Source organism: Podarcis tiliguerta (assembly GCF_965153285.1).
Source record: "Podarcis tiliguerta genome assembly, chromosome: 13".
In the NCBI taxonomy this organism is placed as follows: domain Eukaryota; kingdom Metazoa; phylum Chordata; class Lepidosauria; order Squamata; family Lacertidae; genus Podarcis; species Podarcis tiliguerta.
In genome coordinates, this window is record NC_139546.1 from 4,415,734 (window position 1) to 4,435,512 (window position 19,779).

Consider the following 19,779-nt stretch of genomic DNA (forward strand, 5'->3'; position numbering starts at 1 on the left):
TGTAGGTGTTTGGCGGCAACTCCCAGAGGGCTTTCCAGAGCCTTAAGGATAGCACTTCCCCACAAGCCGGGCACAATCCTGGTTCTCCCAGGGGAGAGACTTATGCTCTTTCAGAGCAGCCCTGCCAAGTGGTGAGCCAGGTGGAACTTTTAGTTTTTAACAAAGAATCCACTCCACCCCGTGCTTATATTCAGCATCCCTGCTTGAGGATCACATTGACTTGGACCTCAGTCCAGTGATAGCCTGAGGTAGCCACTCCACTTAGGGTCGGATCGCCCACCAACAAATGGGACCAGGAAACCAAGGACAGACCTTCACACTCAACCCAAGAAGATGAGTTTGGGGCACCAGTTCCAAGCATGCATCAGAGAGCCCACCACCACCAGTCAACATAAGCTCTGCTGCAGCTGCTTCCAACCAGTTTCCTGGGACTCTTCCCAAAACAACCATTTTCCCCCAGACCCAGGCGTATGTAGAAATTACAGTGGTGCCCCGCAAGACGAATGCCTCACAAGACGAAAACCCGCTAGACGAAAGGGTTTTCCGTTTTGGAGGTGCTTCGCAAAACGAATTTGCTGTGGGCTTGCTTCGCAAGACGAAAATGTCTTGCGAGTTTTGCGGGGTTTTTTTCCCCTCCCCCCCTTTCCCCCCACCCCTAAGCCGCTTAACAGCTGTTCTCTAAGCCGCTGAACAGCTGCTCCACTAAACCGCTAATAGCCTTTTAGCAGCTAATCCGCTAATCCCTTAATAGCTGCTAATCCCTTAATAGCCACTAATCCCTTAAGCCTTTAATAGCCGCTAAACCGCTAATAGCGCTAATCCGCTAATGGGCTTGCTTCGCAAGACGAAAAAAAACGCAAGACGAAGAGACTCGCGGAACGGATTCTTTTCGTCTTGCGAGGCACCACTGTAGTCCACTTTTCAAATGCATAGTTTGCATTCATTGCTTTTCCCTCTGGCTGAAAAAGATTCCCTACCCTTGAGTTAGAGCATGATGAAAACCAATGTATTGTACGGGGGCTCGGCAATTTAAGGACAAAATGGGAAAACGCATTTTCTTAGCAGCTGCCTATTTTCTCCACCTGACAGAGCAATAGCACTGCCGCTCTGGATCTGAGGCATATGGGGAAACCATTCCAAAAGGCTGTGAAAAAGGTCGCCTCACCCTGCCAAATTTTTGAAAATGTTCTCTTTTGAAGGTTTCAGAGTTGGGGGGATCTAAATGACAAGTCAGTAACAGTTTTTGTACATTATTTTTTAAGTGTGTGTGCTTGATGCCATCATCTAGGTTAAATTGGTAGCAACCTGCACTACTATTTTATGTGCCCTCTACACTTCATCCTAAATCCTGTACGTATTAGAGGTGTGTACCTGATTTTCCTTGCTTGAAAGCAAAGCAATGGCTTTTCAGTGGGGCATACGGTATGACTTAAGATAGCCAAAGATTATTTTCAAGGCAGCCTGTTTTGAACCCAATAAGTAGTGTTTATTTTACAACTGTCAGGAGCGATGCTTTTCACATGCACTGCGTCAGGAAGATTTTGGGCATCACATGGCAGCGCAAAGTCTGAAACAAAGATGTCCTCTTCCAAGCCCACATTCCCATCACGTTCACACTCTTGTCTCGGAAACTTCTATGCTGGCTTGGTAATGTCCGCAGAATGCAAGATGGAAGGATCTCCAAGGAGATGCTCTATAGGGAGATGGCTTCAGGAAACAAGCCCATTGGCAGACCAACTCTGTGCTACAAAGATGTCTGTAAATGTGACATGAAGGCCTCTTGTCCAGAGGAGGGCAACCAAAATGGTCAAAGGCCTGGAAACGATGCCTGATGAGGAACGGCTGAGGGAGCTGGGCATGTTTAGCCTGGAGAAGAGGAGGTTAAGGGGGGATATGATAGCCATCTTCAAATATATAAAAGGATGTCACATAGAGGAGGGAGAAAGGTTGTTTTCTGCTGCTCCAGAGAAGCGGACATGGAGCAATGGATCCAAACTACAAGAAAGAAGATTCCACCTAAACATTAGGAAGAACTTCTTGACAGTAAGAGCTGTTCGACAGTGGAATTTGCTGCCAAGGAGTGTGGTGGAGTCTCCTTCTTTGGAGGTCTTTAAGCAGAGGCTTGACAACCATATGTCAGGAGTGCTCTGATGGTGTTTCCTGCTTGGCAGGGGGTTGGACTCGATGGCCCTTGTGGTCTCTTCCAACTCTATGATTCTATGAACATCAACCCTGCTGTGGGAATCCCTTGAAGACGACCACAGGTTTTTTATTTACAGCAGTGACCAGAGGAGAAATTAATGCTGGAAGGAGTGGAAAGAAATGCTGTGGTGCATCTGCGGCAGCACAGCTGAATGATTTCGTCTGCCCCATATCGGTCTCTACAGCCACAGCAGGCGCTGTAACTCTAGGTTTGACTTCATCTCCAAAGGTGCACACCTCCCTGGTCTCCCAAGATGACAACAACAACTAAGTTTATATTGTTCTGATTTATTTATTGTACTTTTATTGCAGCTTTATTTTGTACTAATATACTGTTTGCTGCTTTGGGCCAAACAGCAGTACAGTGGTACCTCGGGTTAAGTACTTAATTCGTTCTGGAGGTCCGTTCTTAATCTGAAGCACCACTTTAGCTAATGGGGCCTCCTGCTGCTGCTGCACCGCCGGAGCATGATTTCTGTTCTCATCCTGAAGCAAAGTTCTTAACCTGAAGCACTATTTCTGGGTTAGCGGAGTCTGTAACCTGAAGCGTATGTAACCCGAAGCGTATGTAACCCGAGGTACCACTGTATACAAATAAACCATAGAATAACTTGATCAGCTTCTGCAGCAAAACCTGGTGCCGTCTTCCTGGTGACTCCAAAGTTAAAAAGAACAGTAACACAGAAAACTCATTAATTTAATGCGCTGTTTAAAGTTATTAGGTTGTGGAGCCAAGCAGCCTTAATTCAGAGAGGCACTGTCAACTTGCGTTTCATTCAATGTTACTGTTTTGCAAAGGAATCCTGAAGAACTGAAATGACGGCACTTTCTTCTTCCCTTCCAAAATAAACACTATCTTTAAAAATAGAAACATCTACCCGGTTCTTAAACCACATGGCTTGAGTACAAATGTGGAAGATCTGGGCACCACAGTGAAAAATGTACAATGATCAAAAGGATTCCTCTGTCTACGATTATAGTGGGACGGGAGAGCTGAAAATAATGCCAAGATTTTTCACATTTGGCAACCAACATGACCCTTTGGTTTCAGATAGTACGTGGGTAGACAGTGAATTCTTTTCCAGCTCTCCCACCCCACGATTAAGGATACTACTTTCCATACATAGCAGCTCTTTCTGCCTGTTCTGTCCATGTTTCTGTCACCAGCTGTGGTGAAGTAATTGTAATGGCAGTAATTTCGATTTCTTATCCGCCATAAGGTCCCTGGGCAGGTTATAGCAAAGGACAGGAGTAGGGTTTGTTATATACATATATACATATATATATATATGTATCTCAGTTGTTAAAGGCCAGGAGAGTGAAACTACATAAATGGAAATTGCATAATGAAGTCACCAGGTACACCTCTGTGGGGAGGAAATTCTGCAATTTAGGGGCTACCAAGGAGAACCCCAAACCTCTGAGGGGGGTGGAACTGTATTTTTAATCTCTTGTTAGAAGCCACCCAGAGCGACTGGGGAAACCCAGCCAGATGGGCGAGGTATAAGTAATAAATTATTATTCTTTATTATTATTACTACTACTACTCCAGAACTGGAATTAGGGTGGTACATGCGGTTACTCTGCACAGGGCACTGAGCCGAGGAGGCGCAAAATTAGATCCATAATCGATAAACTGCATTTGGGAACACCAAATTTTGGCCTCGCTCAGGGCACTAGATTACCAAGGATTACCAAAGTCTGCCCCAGCCCACTTTACTGACCTTAGCACCCTTCAGTAGGGAAGGAGGAAGTCATTTAGGGCTTTGAACACAAATATAAGGACCTGGAATTGGGCCTGGAAACTAATTGGTGTGGCTCTTATAGAAGTTCTAAATTATATGTTTTTTAAGGGACGCGGGTGGCGCTGTGGGTAAAAAGCCTCAGCGCCTAGGACTTGTCGATCGAAAGGTCGGTGGTTCGAATCCCCGCGGCGGGGTGCGCTCCCGTTGTTCGGACCCAGCGCTTGCCAACCTAGCAGTTTGAAAGCACCCCCGGGTGCAAGTAGATAAATAGGGACCGCTTACTGGCGGGAAGGTAAACGGCGTTTCCGTGTGCGGCTCTGGCTCGCCAGAGCAGCGATGTCACGCTGGCCACGTGACCCGGAAGTGTCTCCGGACAGCGCTGGCCCCCGGCCTCTTGAGTGAGATGGGCGCACAACCCTAGAGTCTGTCAAGACTGGCCCGGACGGGCAGGGGTACCTTTACCTTTTAAATTATATGTTTAAAACAGAGGTTATATAAGTTCTAAGTAGACCCCCTCAGCCAGTAATATCCATATCTGATTATGTCACTGAGCAGGGCTGGTGAGAGTGCATAGAAGGAACCGCCATTGCCTTGTCTTCTCCTACTTTTGGGACTACGGCTGGTGTTCAAGTTGCAATCTCACTAAATGTAATTGCCTTTGTTTGGCAACACAGTCTTTCCTCTTTTCCATCCAGTCTAAGACAAATGCACAGGTGACCCAGGGAATGTCTGAGTAAGAATTGGCTCCAGGTGAGAAGGCGCATGCCTTTTGGTAAATTATAGCTGACCTTTTTCTCTGCTCCTCTCATCCCATTGATGAGCTGCAAATAGTTTAAAATTGGTATACCTGGGCAGGGAGTCTGCTCAGAAGTTCATAGGTTTGTCATTTCTGAGCATGTATTTGCAAGGCTGATCTAATGTATATACGGGGTGGGGGTGGGGTAGAGTGCATGGCTGCGACATCCTTTCTGCAGGAATATTTAAAGATGCAGGCACCATCTCCAGGTGAAAACCTGGCATACCTGCAAATCTGGCTCACTTTCCCTTCCATCCACTTACCCTCTGCATGTACCATTAAAATGCTTCTGTTTCCTCAATATTAAACTATCTTAAATGGGACGTACAGACCTTGTGTTCAGTCCAAGGTTAATAATCTATCCTTATCCCTTGGCAGCTAACAGCATTAGCCTAAATCTAATATACAGTGGCGCTGTGGGTTAAACCACAGAGCCTAGGACTTGCCAATCAGAAGGTCAGCAGTTCGAATCCCCGCGAAGGGGTGAGCTCCCGTTGCTCGGTCCCTGCTCCTGCCCACCTAGCAGTTTGAAAGCACCTCAAAGTGCAAGTAGATAAAATAGGTACCACTCTGGCGGGAAGGTAAACGGTGTTTCCGTGCACTGCTCTGGTTCGCCAGAAGTGGCTAAGTCATGCAGGCCACATGACCCAGAAGCTGTATGCTGGCTCCCTCAGCCAATAAAGCAAGATGAGTGCCGCAACCCCAGAGTCGGTCATGACTGGACCTAATGGTCAGGGGTCCCTTTACCTTTAATATACAGTGGTACCTCAGGTTAAGAACTTAATTCATTTCGGAGGTCTGTTCTTAACCTGAAACTGTTCTTAACCTGAAGCACCACTTTAGCTAATGGGGCCTCCTGCTGCTGCTGCCACGCCGCCGGAGCACAATTTCTGTTCTCATCCTGAAGCAAAGTTCTTAACCCGAGGTAATATTTCTAGATTAGCGGAGTTTGTAACCTGAAGCATATGTAACCCGAGGTACCACTGTATATCAGTTGTATGAGAGGTAGCTGTGCTTCCTGTAGGTATAATGGAGCAATGGATCCAAACTACAAGAAAGAAGATTCCACCTAAACATTAGGAAGAACTTCCTGACAGTAAGAGCTGTTTGACAGTGGAATTTGCTGCCAAGGAGTGTGGTGGAGTCTCCTTCTTTGGAGGTCTTTAAGCAGAGGCTTGACAACCATATGTCAGGAGTGCTCTGATGGTGTTTCCTGCTTGGCAGGGGGTTGGACTCGATGGCCCTTGTGGTCTTTTCCAACTCTATGATTCTATGATTCTATAAATACTGCAGTAGCAACATCCTTAAGCCAAAAGGCTAGCTGGTCCCCCTTCCTCATTTGCACTGGGTCCTGTGTCCTGATGTTATTACTCTGCGTTTGGCAGTGTTTGGTACAGAAATTCAGAGAGCATCATGGTGTCAGGATAAGTGGAACTACACATTATGGAGGGGGAGACATCTGTTCAGAGCTGCCATTTTTCAGCTGCTCTGTAATGTGATCCCAAGATCAGCTGCGAAAACCAGATTTCTGTTGCCTTTCCTGACTATTTTCCACACAGCTTCTGTCAAGACCTCAGTGGTTAGAAACCACCAAACATTGAATTATATCAGTGTTCATTTAAACAAACTATTTCAAACTCAGGTTGAAGGAAAAAGAAAAGGTTGGTTCTTCATCTGATGCGGACAATGCTAAGTTAGAATTGCCATGTTTAAGGGGGTTTCTAGTTGTATTATTTCCCAAGAATTGGAGTTTAAAATCCTAAATTAAAATAATGCATAAAGCTGTTACGGAAATTACGGGGGGGGGGGGACATCTTTAAAGTTGTTAAATGTTACAAATATTATGCATAAATGTATCCTTTCAACTTGACAGCTCAGGGAAGTTACCTAGCTTTAACAATCATATAAAATCAACTCCTGCCAGTTTCCTCCATTTCAACACTATTTTGCCCTTAAGCGTAAGGACATGTATACACACCTCCTACCCCAGGAAGTGCCCAGAGGTGACAATTGCTGAGCTGATTGTTGGCCAAGGAAAGCCTAATCCCATCACCAGACCTGCCAAGGGGTCCAGACATACAAAGGAAGTTCTATTGTACTTTGGGTGGTGGGACTTCAGAGGTGTTTGCCTATGCTAATCTTATACCTGGCTCTTGCCCTGACATGTCTGCTTATGATAATCTTGTACCAAGGACTTGTCTGGACATGTTTGCCAAGGTTAAACTAGTGCAACCCCTCCCCTTTTGTGACATGTCAGTGATGTAGCAATGATGCTGTACAAACTGTATTCTGGGATATGGTGGGAAAATTTTAAAAGTCCTTGTCACCCCATCCTCAGGGTTCAAAATTCCTCTTTGTACCTGTTGTGCAATAAACTTTGGTCTACAGCTATTTGCTCTGGTTGGCGGTGGACTCCTTCCTTTATTCTGCAGGGACCCACGGGCTCTGCCCGATGAGCTGGGTGACTGAGCAGCCTTGCACCTAGATTTTTCCATAACAAAGCCAAAACTGGCTGAAAAAACACTCTCTAAAACAAAACAAAAATGGAGGGCTGTCCCTTCCAGCTATAAAAAATTCTCTTTGGTTCTCTAAATTGTTTCTTCCCTTTCTGTGACTTCTGGACTTTTACCTTTTGTCACTTATCGCCTTGATTTTATTTTGAGAAAACTGTGGTTAAAAACAGCTTTAAATAAATGAAATACAAAATGGTCTGCTACTATCATTAACATTCCTCGAGGGTCAGCTGCTCATTGTTTCTGCAAGACAGTGAGAGACATTCTACATCCTTTTTAAAAAACCACGCAGCCTGCTGGGAGCCATTTGTGACCCAAATTATCCAAAGTTATCGAGCTAATGAAAGAAATACTGCAGCTATAGGCTAGAACAGCAGGGCCATTGTAAACTTGTTTTAATGAACCAGTTTCTGTTGAATATACTGATGGAAGTAGTTTAAAAGGGTCGAAATAATCCCTAACAGAAAAGTCAACACTTGCAAAATGAACAACTTTGTTCTGAAAGTTCAGCAGTCCAGAATGATCCCCATCTAGCACTCTCTAGCAAAAAAACCATGGCACAACTGGCAAATCAAATCCTTTATTGAGCAGCAACCAGGATAGAGTGGATCCTGGAAAATGAACACAAGCGCATAAGATTGCCAACTGGTGCCTCTGTTGGGTTTGTGTGCCTTGGACAATGGCTCAACAGTAGCAGCTGCAGTGCCCCTCATGGGCAGGACCAACTTCACCTGTTGCATTGCTGACAGAGCATACAATGGTCGAGAAGCCTGTCTGGAGCAAGCAGATGACCGACTCTGTTGAAGAATAGACACCACAGTTGTTGGTCAAGGAGTTTCTTCTCTGGTCACCATGGAGTGGGACATGGCCTGGATCCTGCAGCTGTGGAAACAGCATACAGAGAGCCAGGGAAGACACAAGGCAGAGGGCAACAAGCAGCAGGTAGAGCTGCCCTACTTGCACTCTTTCTGTGGGCATGAAGGAATATTTAAAGATGCAAGCACCATCTCCAGGTGAAAACCTGGCATACCTGCAAATCTGGCTCACTTTCCCTTCCATCCACTTACCCTCTGCATGTACCATTAAAATGCTTCTGTTTCCTCAATATTAAACTATCTTAAACGGGACGTACAGACCTTGTGTTCAGTCCAAGGTTAATAATCTATCCTTATCCCTTGGGAGCTAACAGCATTAGCCTAAATCTAATATACAGTGGCGCTGTGGGTTAAACCACAGAGCCTAGGACTTGCTGATCAGAAGGTCAGCAGTTCGAATCCCCGCGACGGGGTGAGCTCCCGTTGCTCAGTCCCAGCTCCTGCCAACCTAGCAGTTTGAAAGCACCTCAAAGTGCAAGTAGATAAATAGGTACCGCTCCAGCGGGAAGGTAAACGGCGTTTCCGTGCGCTGCTCTGGTTCGCCAGAAGCGGCTTAGTCATGGAAGCTGTATGCCAGCTCCCTCGGCCGCAGCCCCAGAGTAAGCCACGACTGGACCTAATGGTCAGGGGTCCCTTTACCTTTACCTTTAATCTCACAAAGACATTGAAGTTATTTGCAATAGCTACACACACACACACACACACACACACACACAGAGAGAGAGTGCAATAAAGACATGTCAGGTGATTCATATAACAAAATATATTAATAGCCACAAACATAATAAAAAAATAATAAAATCTGAGAGTATTACAAAGCAATATAACATTGAAATCAACACAACATATGTACAATCACTCACCCAATTTCACTTCCATCCATTGAACACAACCGCTGCAACCATTCACTACCTCAAACATTTGCACTCATATGTAAACCATTCACACTCTACAGTATTGCCAAACACACACATAAAAGGTGTTCTCCAAATCCCTGGAGCACTTGTGGACTTGTGCCCCACACCCCCAGGACTATGTAACACTCCTCTCCCATCTCATGTAGAGGCCCAGATCTATATCAGAGCATGCTCTCACTCTGGAGTGATAGAACTATTTACACCCCCTCACTCCCAGCTACATAATCATAAACCCACTACACTTCACAGTGGGGAGGAGTTGCGGTGGACCACGTAGCCACCCACTCACTTCTGGGGGTGGGGGACGAAATCCCGTGTCACCCGGAGGTTCCCGGCCATGTAATCAACCAGCCAGCTAATCAGCTAGCTGGGGAGGCATGGCCGGGCCCCATTCAAACCGAGGCGTGAACTGGAGAGCTTCTTCTTGGCTCACTTCCTCATCAATGGGCTCCCCCTACCTGTGGTTGACCCTTACAGGACTCCCTGCGTGATGGGCAGGAGTCAGATATAGTCGGGTCAATTCCAATGCCTACTGCTCACATTCTGTAACCAATAAAGTTGTGGCCTAAATTTGCCCAATAACTTCAACCTAATATCCGTGTCCTTGTGTCTTATTCATCAACAAAGGGGTGTTTTCAGGGTCTGGGCATGCAACATGCATGGCACTACACAACCTTGACGTCTGATCCACAGTCAGCGCTGGTGGCAAATTTGAGCATCAACCTTGCATTCAAGGGGCCACAGATTCAAGTTGTTGCAGCCAACCAGGTGCTGGGCTCTTCTTCTCCACCAGTGACTTGGCCAGCACCATCTAAGGCTCCACTGATGTCTCATTCGCCAGCACATCATGCTTGGACTTCTCACCCTTGGCTGAGAGACGCAAGGTGGGAACCTGTTCGCTCTTGCCCTTCAGCTGGTGCCAGGAGCTCTTGCCCTGGCCAGGTGAAATGACTGACAAGAGCTCATCCCCTTGGGGAGGTGAAAAGGAGGTACAAGCACCACTCACTAGTCAGCAGCCCAGCTGAAATCTTTATACAGTGGTACCTCGGGTTAAGAACTTAATTTGTTCTGGAGGTCCGTTCTTAACCTGAGGTACCACTTTAGCTAACGGGGACTCCCGCTGTCTCCACGCCACCGCCACACTATTTCTGTTCTCATCCTGAAGCAAAGTTCTTAACCTGAGGTACTATTTCTGGGTTAGCGGAGTCTGTAACCTGAAGTGTCTGTAATCTGAAGTACCTGTAATCCGAGGTACTACTGTACAGCATTCTGAGCACAGAGACCAGGGCCACATTTTTACTGATATAAAGGTTTTTCATTAATTACTTTCACAAACTGGCTTAGAACTGAACAAACTGCACCTTGTTCTCCATAACCAGCCTGGACAAATTGCTGTGTGGTTACAAGAAATGGTCTGTCTCCCGCCTGTGTGGCATAAATTTGCTGTTTCAATCCAGAAGTAAATTATCTGCCTTGTAGCTCACCCACCCCCCAGTATATATTTGTATTGTGACAACTATATATAAACACACACACACACAGACTAAACTCTGAGAAGTTGAGGTCTGCCACTTTTAACCTTCTCACATATGCCAGGAGTTCCATTATCTCCCTGAGATACATCCCATATTCTATCTTGTTGCTTTCATCAGAAAATGGATTCTGAACTGAACTGAAGATGTGAGGAAAGATCATTCTCTCCAGTGACCTTTCTTCCTCCCGGGGTCACTGGGGATTTCTGCAGAGCTACACAAGCAAAGTAAAATTTCACTGAAGGGCACAGTAACCAGTAGCAACTACAGTTTTAGCAGCAGAATCTTAAACATCTCATAAAAACCGAGTGAATCTAGGTTACTGATAGCTGTGAGTTAAAAAGTATTTCTCAACAGAGAGAAGTAACTGTGACTTCATTCTTTTTTCCCTCAGCAGCCTCTCTGTGCACTACCTTAGCTCTTATCTCAAACTCTGTGCTATCTTGGAACCAATAACTTTCTGATGAGCTTTTACTGCTAGTAAATGCTAACTAATTGAGAAAATAAGAACTGGATTGCTCAGATTAATCCTCTACTATTGTACAGTGGTGCCTCGCAAGACGAATGCCTCGCAATACGAAAGAGTTTTTTGTTTTTTGAGTTGCTTCGCAAGATGAATTTCCCTATGGGCTTGCTTCGCAAGATGAAAACGTCTTGCGCATTCGTCAATGCATTCTTATGGGAAACCGTCAATGCATTTCCTATGGGAAACCGTGCTTCGCAAGACGAAAAATTCACAAGACGAAAAAACTCGCAGAACAAATTAATTTCATCTTGCAAGGCACCACTGTATTTTAGAACTGAAGTGTGGCTGGGCCAACTTAGGCCACCAAACAAGTAAAACACTACAATATCACTAAAGAGTCATGTCTTCCCCTAAAGACTTATGGGAGCTGCAGTTTAAGGTGTTAGGCAACCCCGTTCCAGCCATGCAGACACTTGATGCTGCCTCTGATCATAGCCTGCCCTTCATCAGCACCAGTGCCAAGGTGAAAATAAATTAATCAGCAAAACAAGAAAGCAGTGGCAGCCACAACATCAAGAATCCTTTCAGCTGCTTATGTGCCATGAGCAGAGGTGCCAACTTGAATAAAATATTGGGGAAGCCCACGTAAGCCCTGCCTCACGTAAACGATCACAAGACGTGGCACATGCACACCATTTGAGTGGCAATGCCCATCAACTTGGGAGGAGGGGCGCGAAGGGACCTCAACCCCTAGGAGTTCACTCCTATGGCCATGAGAGTTGCCATCAGCTGCCAGCCATGCCCGTCTGATTCCACATAGGATAATCAAGCTCAAGGCACCAGGACTTAAACCTGCTGTTAGCCAACATGCCTTGCATGATCCTCAGTTTCTGCAGTGTGAGGGATGCAGAACAACAACTCTCTATTCATAGAATCATAGAATCATAGAGTTGGAAGAGACCACAAGGGCCATCGAGTCCAACCCCCCGCCAAGCAGGAAACACCATCAGAGCACTCCTGACATATGGTTGTCAAGCCTCTGCTTAAAGACCTCCAAAGAAGGAGACTCCACCACACTCCTTGGCAGCAAATTCCACTGTCGAACAGCTCTTACTGTCAGGAAGTTCTTCCTAATGTTTAGATTGAATCTTCTTTCTTGTAGTTTGGATCCATTGCTCCGTGTCCGCTTCTCTGGAGCAGCAGAAAACAACCTTTCTCCCTCCTCTATGTGACATCCTTTTATATATTTGAACACGGCTATCATATCACCCCTTAGCCTCCTCTTCTCCAGGCTAAACATGCCCAGCTCCCTTAGCTGTTCCTCATAAGGCATCGTTTCCAGGCCTTTGACCATTTTGGTTGCCCTCCTCTGGACACGTTCCAGTTGGTCATGCTATTCATTATTTTGCAATCCTCTTATCATGCCATCCCTTTGTGCAATGCAACACTTCATGCATCTGGGAAACGTTTTTCACTTATTTTTGCATGCATTTTACTTCTACACTTTACAGACTTCCTGTTGCACTTCTTTCACATTATTTACTGAAAGATGTTACAAAAGGGAAACAAAATTGATACTTAGATCTGGTGCAATGAAGTGTATGGTCAGGGTTACATTGCCTCTTATGGTCAAAGTAAGCGGACGCAGAGCAGCCTGGACTGTGTGCAGGGAGACCTGTCAAAAGAGCTGCCAATTAGCTGTTTTTCAGGGCAGAGGGCACAGAATGGCTAACCAGTTAAAATTTAGTATTTTTGCAAAGACTCAGTAGGAGCATATGCAGCTATTGAATTAGAGAGCATCTGTATTAATCAGCGTCCATTTTAATCACAAATGGTTCTTCATCCAACTGGGATGACACATGTAGCAGTATCTAAGTGCTGTTAAATAAGATTTGGCATTTAATTGTTTTGTTCATTTTATTTCGGATTTGTTTTGTTTTGTCTGATGGTCTGTTTCTGTGTATGCTGCAACAGTCTTTGATTAAAGCAGCTGAAAATGGTTGACTAGGAAGTCCTATTTGAGGAGTTAATGCCTATGTGTACATAAAACATGGGAGCAGCCCAAACAGCCATCCTCCTGGGATTGTAATCTTGTCCCCTGTGACCTCTGTGCATATGGAGGAAGGGAATAATCTGTTCATTTCAGTTTCTCATTTTTCCAGTCTTAAATTCAGATCTCCACAATTCCACATTACAATTCTGATTTTCCCCCAAATAAAGTTCTCTTGAAAATTCACCAGCGTTTTAGTGTGAATTTATCCAGTTACACAGCATTTCCCAGGCAAACCACCCTAATAAAATGCATTTTTGTATGCTAATTTCACTAAGAGAACCATTTTTGCATGCACTTTCCCTGAATATCCACACATGATTTAGCTGGAGGAATGTGTTGCAAAAACTGCATATTTTGAAGGAATTATAGTCGTTCTATTGCTGCATTAAAATATGAACTGTGCTCAGTTTCTACCCATCCGTAGCATGCAGCATAGACATTCGTAGGGCAGGGTTGCCATATTTCAAAAAGTGAAAATCCAGACACAAAAGTTGTTGAGCATTTTTTTAGTTTTGCCCAAAGTTGTATGGCAAGCCTATGTAAGCTCTTGAAGACCCCATAAAAGGCTCTTGAAGCCAAGTCATGTGGGAATCCAGACCCTGAGGAAGCCTTTCTGGGTCCAATTGTGTCCATAGAGGCCCCCTGCCTGCAGACATCCTGGTAGGAGTGCAGAACGTGGCGGGGAGGGGGGGACTCAGTGTGACTCTGCTCTTTGCCTCCATGTTTATAAATGTGGGAGCGAACCGGAATAGGACTGGAGGCGAATATGAAAGCATTTCTTTTCTCTGCACCCCCAGTTTATATAGAAGTAAAGACCCAACCTTTTACTTTCCTTCTTCCTACCTGTATGAAGAAAAAGAACCACTTGGTGGTTAATGTGGATTGCAACTTTTTTGGATCCTTCTTTGAGAGGTTTCTTTTTTTCTTTTCTTTTTTGATAACATTTTATTTATTTTCCAAATATAACAAAATGAGGGGGGGGGGACAGGGGGGAAATCATAACCAAATTAAACCATAATTTTCTGGTCAACTTCCCTCCACTCCGCCTCTTGGTTCCATTATAATATACTTGTCTTATATACAACAATCCAATTTTAAAATCTTATTCATCTTATTACAAGTGACTTTTAAAAGCTATACCAATGTAAGAATCTATACACATAGCTTTAAAAATATGCATTAAACATTTGCCCTTTTTTGTAATAATTCGTCCTGCGTAGTTCAGTAATGAGAAGGAGAGAGGTTTCAATAATTTTGAAAGCTTTTGTATGTAACAAGGTAATTCCTTCTTGTCACGGTTTGTACAGCTGATGGTTATCTTGACATGAGCTCTGTTTCACTGCAGCTAGTTAACAATTCAGCACCCCATTCAAGTCCTCTTTAGGAGCAGAGCAAGATGGATGAGGCTTGTTGAGATATAAGAGAATGGAAAGAAACCTGGGAATAAGGAGTCACTTGAGTTTCCCGTGATCTGAATTAGGAAAGTGTGTGTTTATCGCCTCTTTTCATCATTTATTAAGACCACCACCTTAAAACCACTTACTCTAATCCCATTAATCATTGTGCTGAAGAAGTTTTCTGTGGGCTCTGCAGCTGCATTGGTTGTTTTCACATTATTCTTAGAAATGTATTTTTGTACAATGTAGTTTTAAAATTGTTTTTACTGTATGTTGTATGCTGTTCAGATAACTTCGCTTATCAGATGGCTAATATATTCACAGCAAATCAATCCATCTTTCCACCTGCCCAGTTCAGTGTAAAATGTAATTAGCACCAACAGAGGGCACTCGTATACTAAAATATGAAAGGTTAGTAGCTAACACTGTCCCTACATCAGAAGGAAAGCTTACTTAATTCAACATACTTTAGAACTTTTCAGAGTCTTAAATGGAAAGATCTGTCGCACAAGGCATGATGCTGGTGGTTTCTCACAGAGCCTGCTTCCCTCCCTGACACCAGAGCATGAATAAAGACAGCCATTTTTCAGGGAAGTTAACTTATTTCAGCTTTTGTGCTCATAATTACTTGGGAAGCAAGTCATCTGCACTGGTCTACCAAGTGACGAAAATAATTTTGCTACATCCCAAGCCTTATCATTCGGGAATGCTGAGAAGTGGTCAAATTCTCTTCTTCACTTGGCAGCCCTACCCAATGGAAGATTAGCTCTTTGCGAATTATTCTCCGCATTTACGAGCGTCGTTACAACTCTTTACGGTATATATTCTGCCTGAACGGCAACCCCAGATTGCTTCAGCGCTGCACTGATCAGCTGCAGGAGGAATAATGAACTCAGACCTCAAACTTCTTATTTCCATAACTATTCAGAAACAAGAACAAATCCAGTGTCTCATTATTGTTTCCCCATAAGTATAAATCAAAGCACCTTAAGTCTGTCTCACACATTCTGTGATTTACTGAGTCAATATTTCCCTTAATTATCACAGCAGCCAAGCAGTACTTTGTAGGCAGTGTTATGGATTTCATTAATTTGCATTTGTTTGCCTGTTTATGGTACAGATAATAACTAAGTACAGATCAAACATAAGCTATCAGATTCTCCACCCCAGTGTTTAATTGACACTCATCAGGGTTCATAATTCTTCCACAGATCGAGATCTCGTCTCAAAGAACCTGGTAGTATTCGTCATATGGGTCCACAGGTTTCTCTCAGCCTTAGAGAGGGTCCAGTGTAGGAAGAAAGACTGCATAATAAGAAAATGGACCTTAACTTGCATATCCTGAAACCAGAATGCATACAATACACTCTGATAGCCGGAAATAGACTGACACTGAAGGCGAGGTTGTCAGCTAGCCTAGAGCCGTGGCAATAATTTGAATAAAAATCTAAATTTGACAAACCCAAGCTTTAAACAAGCATTTTTTCACTTTTTCCTTGTCAGCAATGTGAAAAGTGTTGCCAGGTACATAGGGGCTGGGGGGGGGGGGAGGCATTTGGCCTTCTTCTGAGGATTTTCACAAGGCAGAATTTTATGAATTGGGGAAATAAGATGATAAGGGACAGTTCAAAAAGCACAGCCCTTCCTGAGGGGGGATGTGTCAAGATATGCATAAACAATGTGGCCGCAGGAAAATAAAATTTTACAGACAGAACAAGAACTGGGCAGAATGTTCTTACCTAAGCTTAACATCACCCCACCCCCCTCTGTGTGTGTGTATTTAATGCATTTCCATAATTTCTTAGTGATGTAAAGCAGTGGCTGAGTATCTTGTTCAGAAAAGCCGCACTGTCATTTGCTCTTGTTTGCTCTTGCTATGTACCAAATGTGGTAAAGAAAAAACACATTTTCCATAACTTGTTGTTGTTTAGTCGTTTAGTTGTGTCCGACTCTTTGTGACCCCATGGACCAGAGCACGCCAGGCACTCCTGTCTTCCACTGCCTCCCACAGTTTGGTCAAACTCATGCTGGTAGCTTCGAGAACACTGTCCAACCATCTCATCCTCTGTCGTCCCCTTCTCCTTGTGCCCTCAATCTTTCCCAACATCAGGGTCTTTTCCAGGGAGTCTTCTCTTCTCATGAGGTGGTCAAAGTATTGGAGCCTCAGCTTCAGGATCTGTCCTTCCAATGAGCACTCAGGGCTGATTTCCTTAAGAATGGATACGTTTGATCTTCTTGCAGTCCATGGGACTCTCAAGAGTCTCCTCCAGCACCATTATTCAAAAGCATCAATTCTTCGGCGATCAGCCTTCTTCATGGCCCAGCTCTCACTTCCATACATCACTACTGGGAAAACCATAGCTTTAACTATACGGACCTTTGTTGGCAAGGCAATGTCTCTGCTTTTAAGATGCTGTCTAGGTTTGTCATTTCTTTTCTCCCAAGATTATTTTCTGTTATTTTCCATAACAGTTCTCTGCAAATGGCAGCAATTTCTTTTATAATGACTATGATCTTTCAATGCACCAGCATACTGGTGCCAACGACCTTGTATTTTTCAGTCCAACCAGTAAACCCACAATCTGGAAGGCCACGTACTGCTGTTTAACAAGCCACTGAACTGCAGAACCATCCCATGCAATGTTTTTTATCTGCCTTTGCCCTGCAGTGTCCCAGACCATCCAGACTCACTCTTTGCCTATGACCCACCAAATTCTGCTAAGCTCAGCCCTGATGTGCCCGTTTCCAACCCAGCTGGAGCTGCAGTTTTCACTGCCTGAAGAATAATACAGTGCAAAGGCCAAGTAAATTCCTGGATTGACAGTATTGGCAAAATATGTTACACGTTCACTTGGCTTATGGCGGCTTTCACGCTATTGTTCATCTCAGGACTGCAGTCTTTTGCTCACTCTCTTTTTACAGCTCCATCCCTCCAATCTTTTGTCATTTCTTTTGGAAGCCCATTTATTCTCTCTCTCTCTTTTAAAGGCGCACTGCAAGCCCAGCTGGTGCAAATCACTTCCCTTCCTCCATTCCTCCTTGCAGGGTCCCTACAGGCATCTGGTTGGCCGCTGTGAGACAGGAGGTTGGACTGGATTGGTAACTGGCCTGATCCTGCAGGCTCTTCTTCTGGTTTTAGATGAAGTCTCTCACGCTAACCTTAATACATGATTCCCCCACCCCCCTTAATGGCACTCCCTCCTGGCAAGTCAACAAAAGGGTAGCTGAAGATTGCGCTGCATGCCAGAATAAAAAGACACAGAAGGTAGGCAGCTACTTGCATGCAGTTTGTGCAACACCAGCAATTTAACTTTTACAGCTTAACAGAGGTAATAAATAATGTTGAGGTCATGTGGTTTTCCAACATGTTTCTGTACTACAGTTCTTGCTTCTTCATGTATTCTATCTCAAAGTACTCATGAATTTAGAATGCTATGTGATATGAATCTTCATACTCTGGCCATTAAACACTTACCATTTAATTTTTCCTCAGTTACAGTGAGTGAATGAATGAATGAAACTTTATTTGCATCGGCCGTCGAGCATAGCAACAAAAAGCATTGCGATATACACAGAACAAAATAAAAGTCGCTTATATAAAACACAGCTTAGGGTCCTAAATCAGCAGTCAAATAGTGGACCTTATTCTGATTGCCCCAGCTAGAAACATTGCAACCTCTGCAGCCATCTGCTCCTTTTGATCTGCCAGGAGAACACTGTGGCAGTGGTTGGGTGACCTGGAATGGTCAATAAAATAAACCTAATAATCTCGTCCCTCAGGTCTTTGTGAAGAGTGCACGTGAGGAGGGCATGCGCCGCTGATTTGGTGCTGCCATCTCCATAGGGACATCAGTGTTTTTCGTATGGTATCTGTTGGAATCGTCCCTCAGGTACAGCCAAGGGCAGTACATTCAGTCTTGCGAGGGTAAAGGCGCATCTATATTTTGGGATTGCTAGATTATACAAATAGGGTGCCAGAGAGTCAAAGTGGAAGGATGGCAAATAGTCATACCATGGGCAAAATTTCCTTATTGTGGCCAAGTTGTTCTGACGCTTGATGTTGTTTAGGAGTTGGCAAATTAGACTGTTTGCTTTGCTATAACCCACAGTGAGTAGCTGTGGTGGGGATAAACCACAAGAGTGAAGTTTTTGGCTACAGTAAAGTATCCAACAATAGGCTCACCCTCTTCTGGGGCACTATTGCTCACAGACAAGCATGGCCTCCTCAATTCCCCCAATCCAATGCAATGGAAGGATCCAACTTGGTCGAACTCTGGGGTGGCTAAATAAGAGAATAGCTATCCTATATGCCTGCCATTCCTCACAAGGCTGGTGAGCTCTTTTGGCTGCTCCAAGTGAGGAGGAGGGCTCAGCATTTTGCCGGGTCAGAGATTCAAGTGCTTACAGGAACTTTAGGTCTGTGCAGTTTAAAGTGAAGCAAAGTGCCCTGTCACCCTCGTGCAAGAAAAACCCACTTTTTAAAATGCATTGTGACATGTACAGAACATGTGTAGTGAAAGAGTTACTAATAGGAAGATGTGCAAATACACCACAAGCTAATTGCATTAATAATAATAATAATAATAATAATAATAATAATAATAATAATAATAATAATTTATTTATATCCCACCCATCTGGGCGGCTTTTAACAAAATATTAAAATACAGTAGTGCATCAAACATTAAAAGCTTCCCTAAACAGGGCTGCCTTCAGATGTCTTCTAAAAGTCTGGTAGTTGTTGTTCTCTTTGACATCTGGTGGGAGGGCGTTCTACAGGGAGGGTGCCACTACCGAGAAGGCCATCTGCCCGGTTCCCTGTAACTGAGGGAACCACCAGAAGGCCCTCGGAGCTGGACCTCAGTGTCCGGGCAGAACGATGGGGGTGGAGATGCTCTTTCAGATAAGCATGACAGCTTATTGTCATGTAACCCACCCCATAAGCAAATCGGAACAAATGCTCAACCACCATGTAAGCTTTGTGCAAGTAAATCATGGCAAATGCTGGATAAAAAGGTGGTCTGGAAGGGCCCTTTGAGTGGATGCTTCCTTGCTGCCTGTTAGTTGTGGGAAAGGCCTATAGATCAGGGGCAGATCCTGCATGCAGAAGGTCCTAGGTTGCACCCCTGGTTTCTCCACGTAGGGCCAGGAATATCTGAAATCATGGAAAGCCACAACCAACATAGACAGCACTGAACTGGATAGACCAGTTGACTTGGTACGAGGCTGTTTCCTATGTTCCTGTCATTACTTTCCCAAAACAACCTTTAAAATATATTTTGC

The 19,779-nt window shown here is 44.3% G+C and overlaps 1 protein-coding gene and 1 long non-coding RNA gene across 2 annotated transcripts in view; both read left to right on the forward strand.

The window, feature by feature from the left end:
- Window positions 1–19,779, forward strand: part of GALNT1 (polypeptide N-acetylgalactosaminyltransferase 1) — a 538,911-nt gene that overhangs the window by 327,197 nt on the left and 191,935 nt on the right. The window lies entirely within an intron of this gene.
- LOC310661727 overlaps window positions 2,562–19,779 on the forward strand; it is a 210,944-nt gene continuing 193,726 nt past the window's right edge. Inside the window, exon 1 of the long non-coding RNA XR_014504106.1 lies at window positions 2,562–2,766. This is a non-coding gene — a long non-coding RNA (uncharacterized lncRNA). The remainder of the gene's footprint in view (window positions 2,767–19,779) is intronic.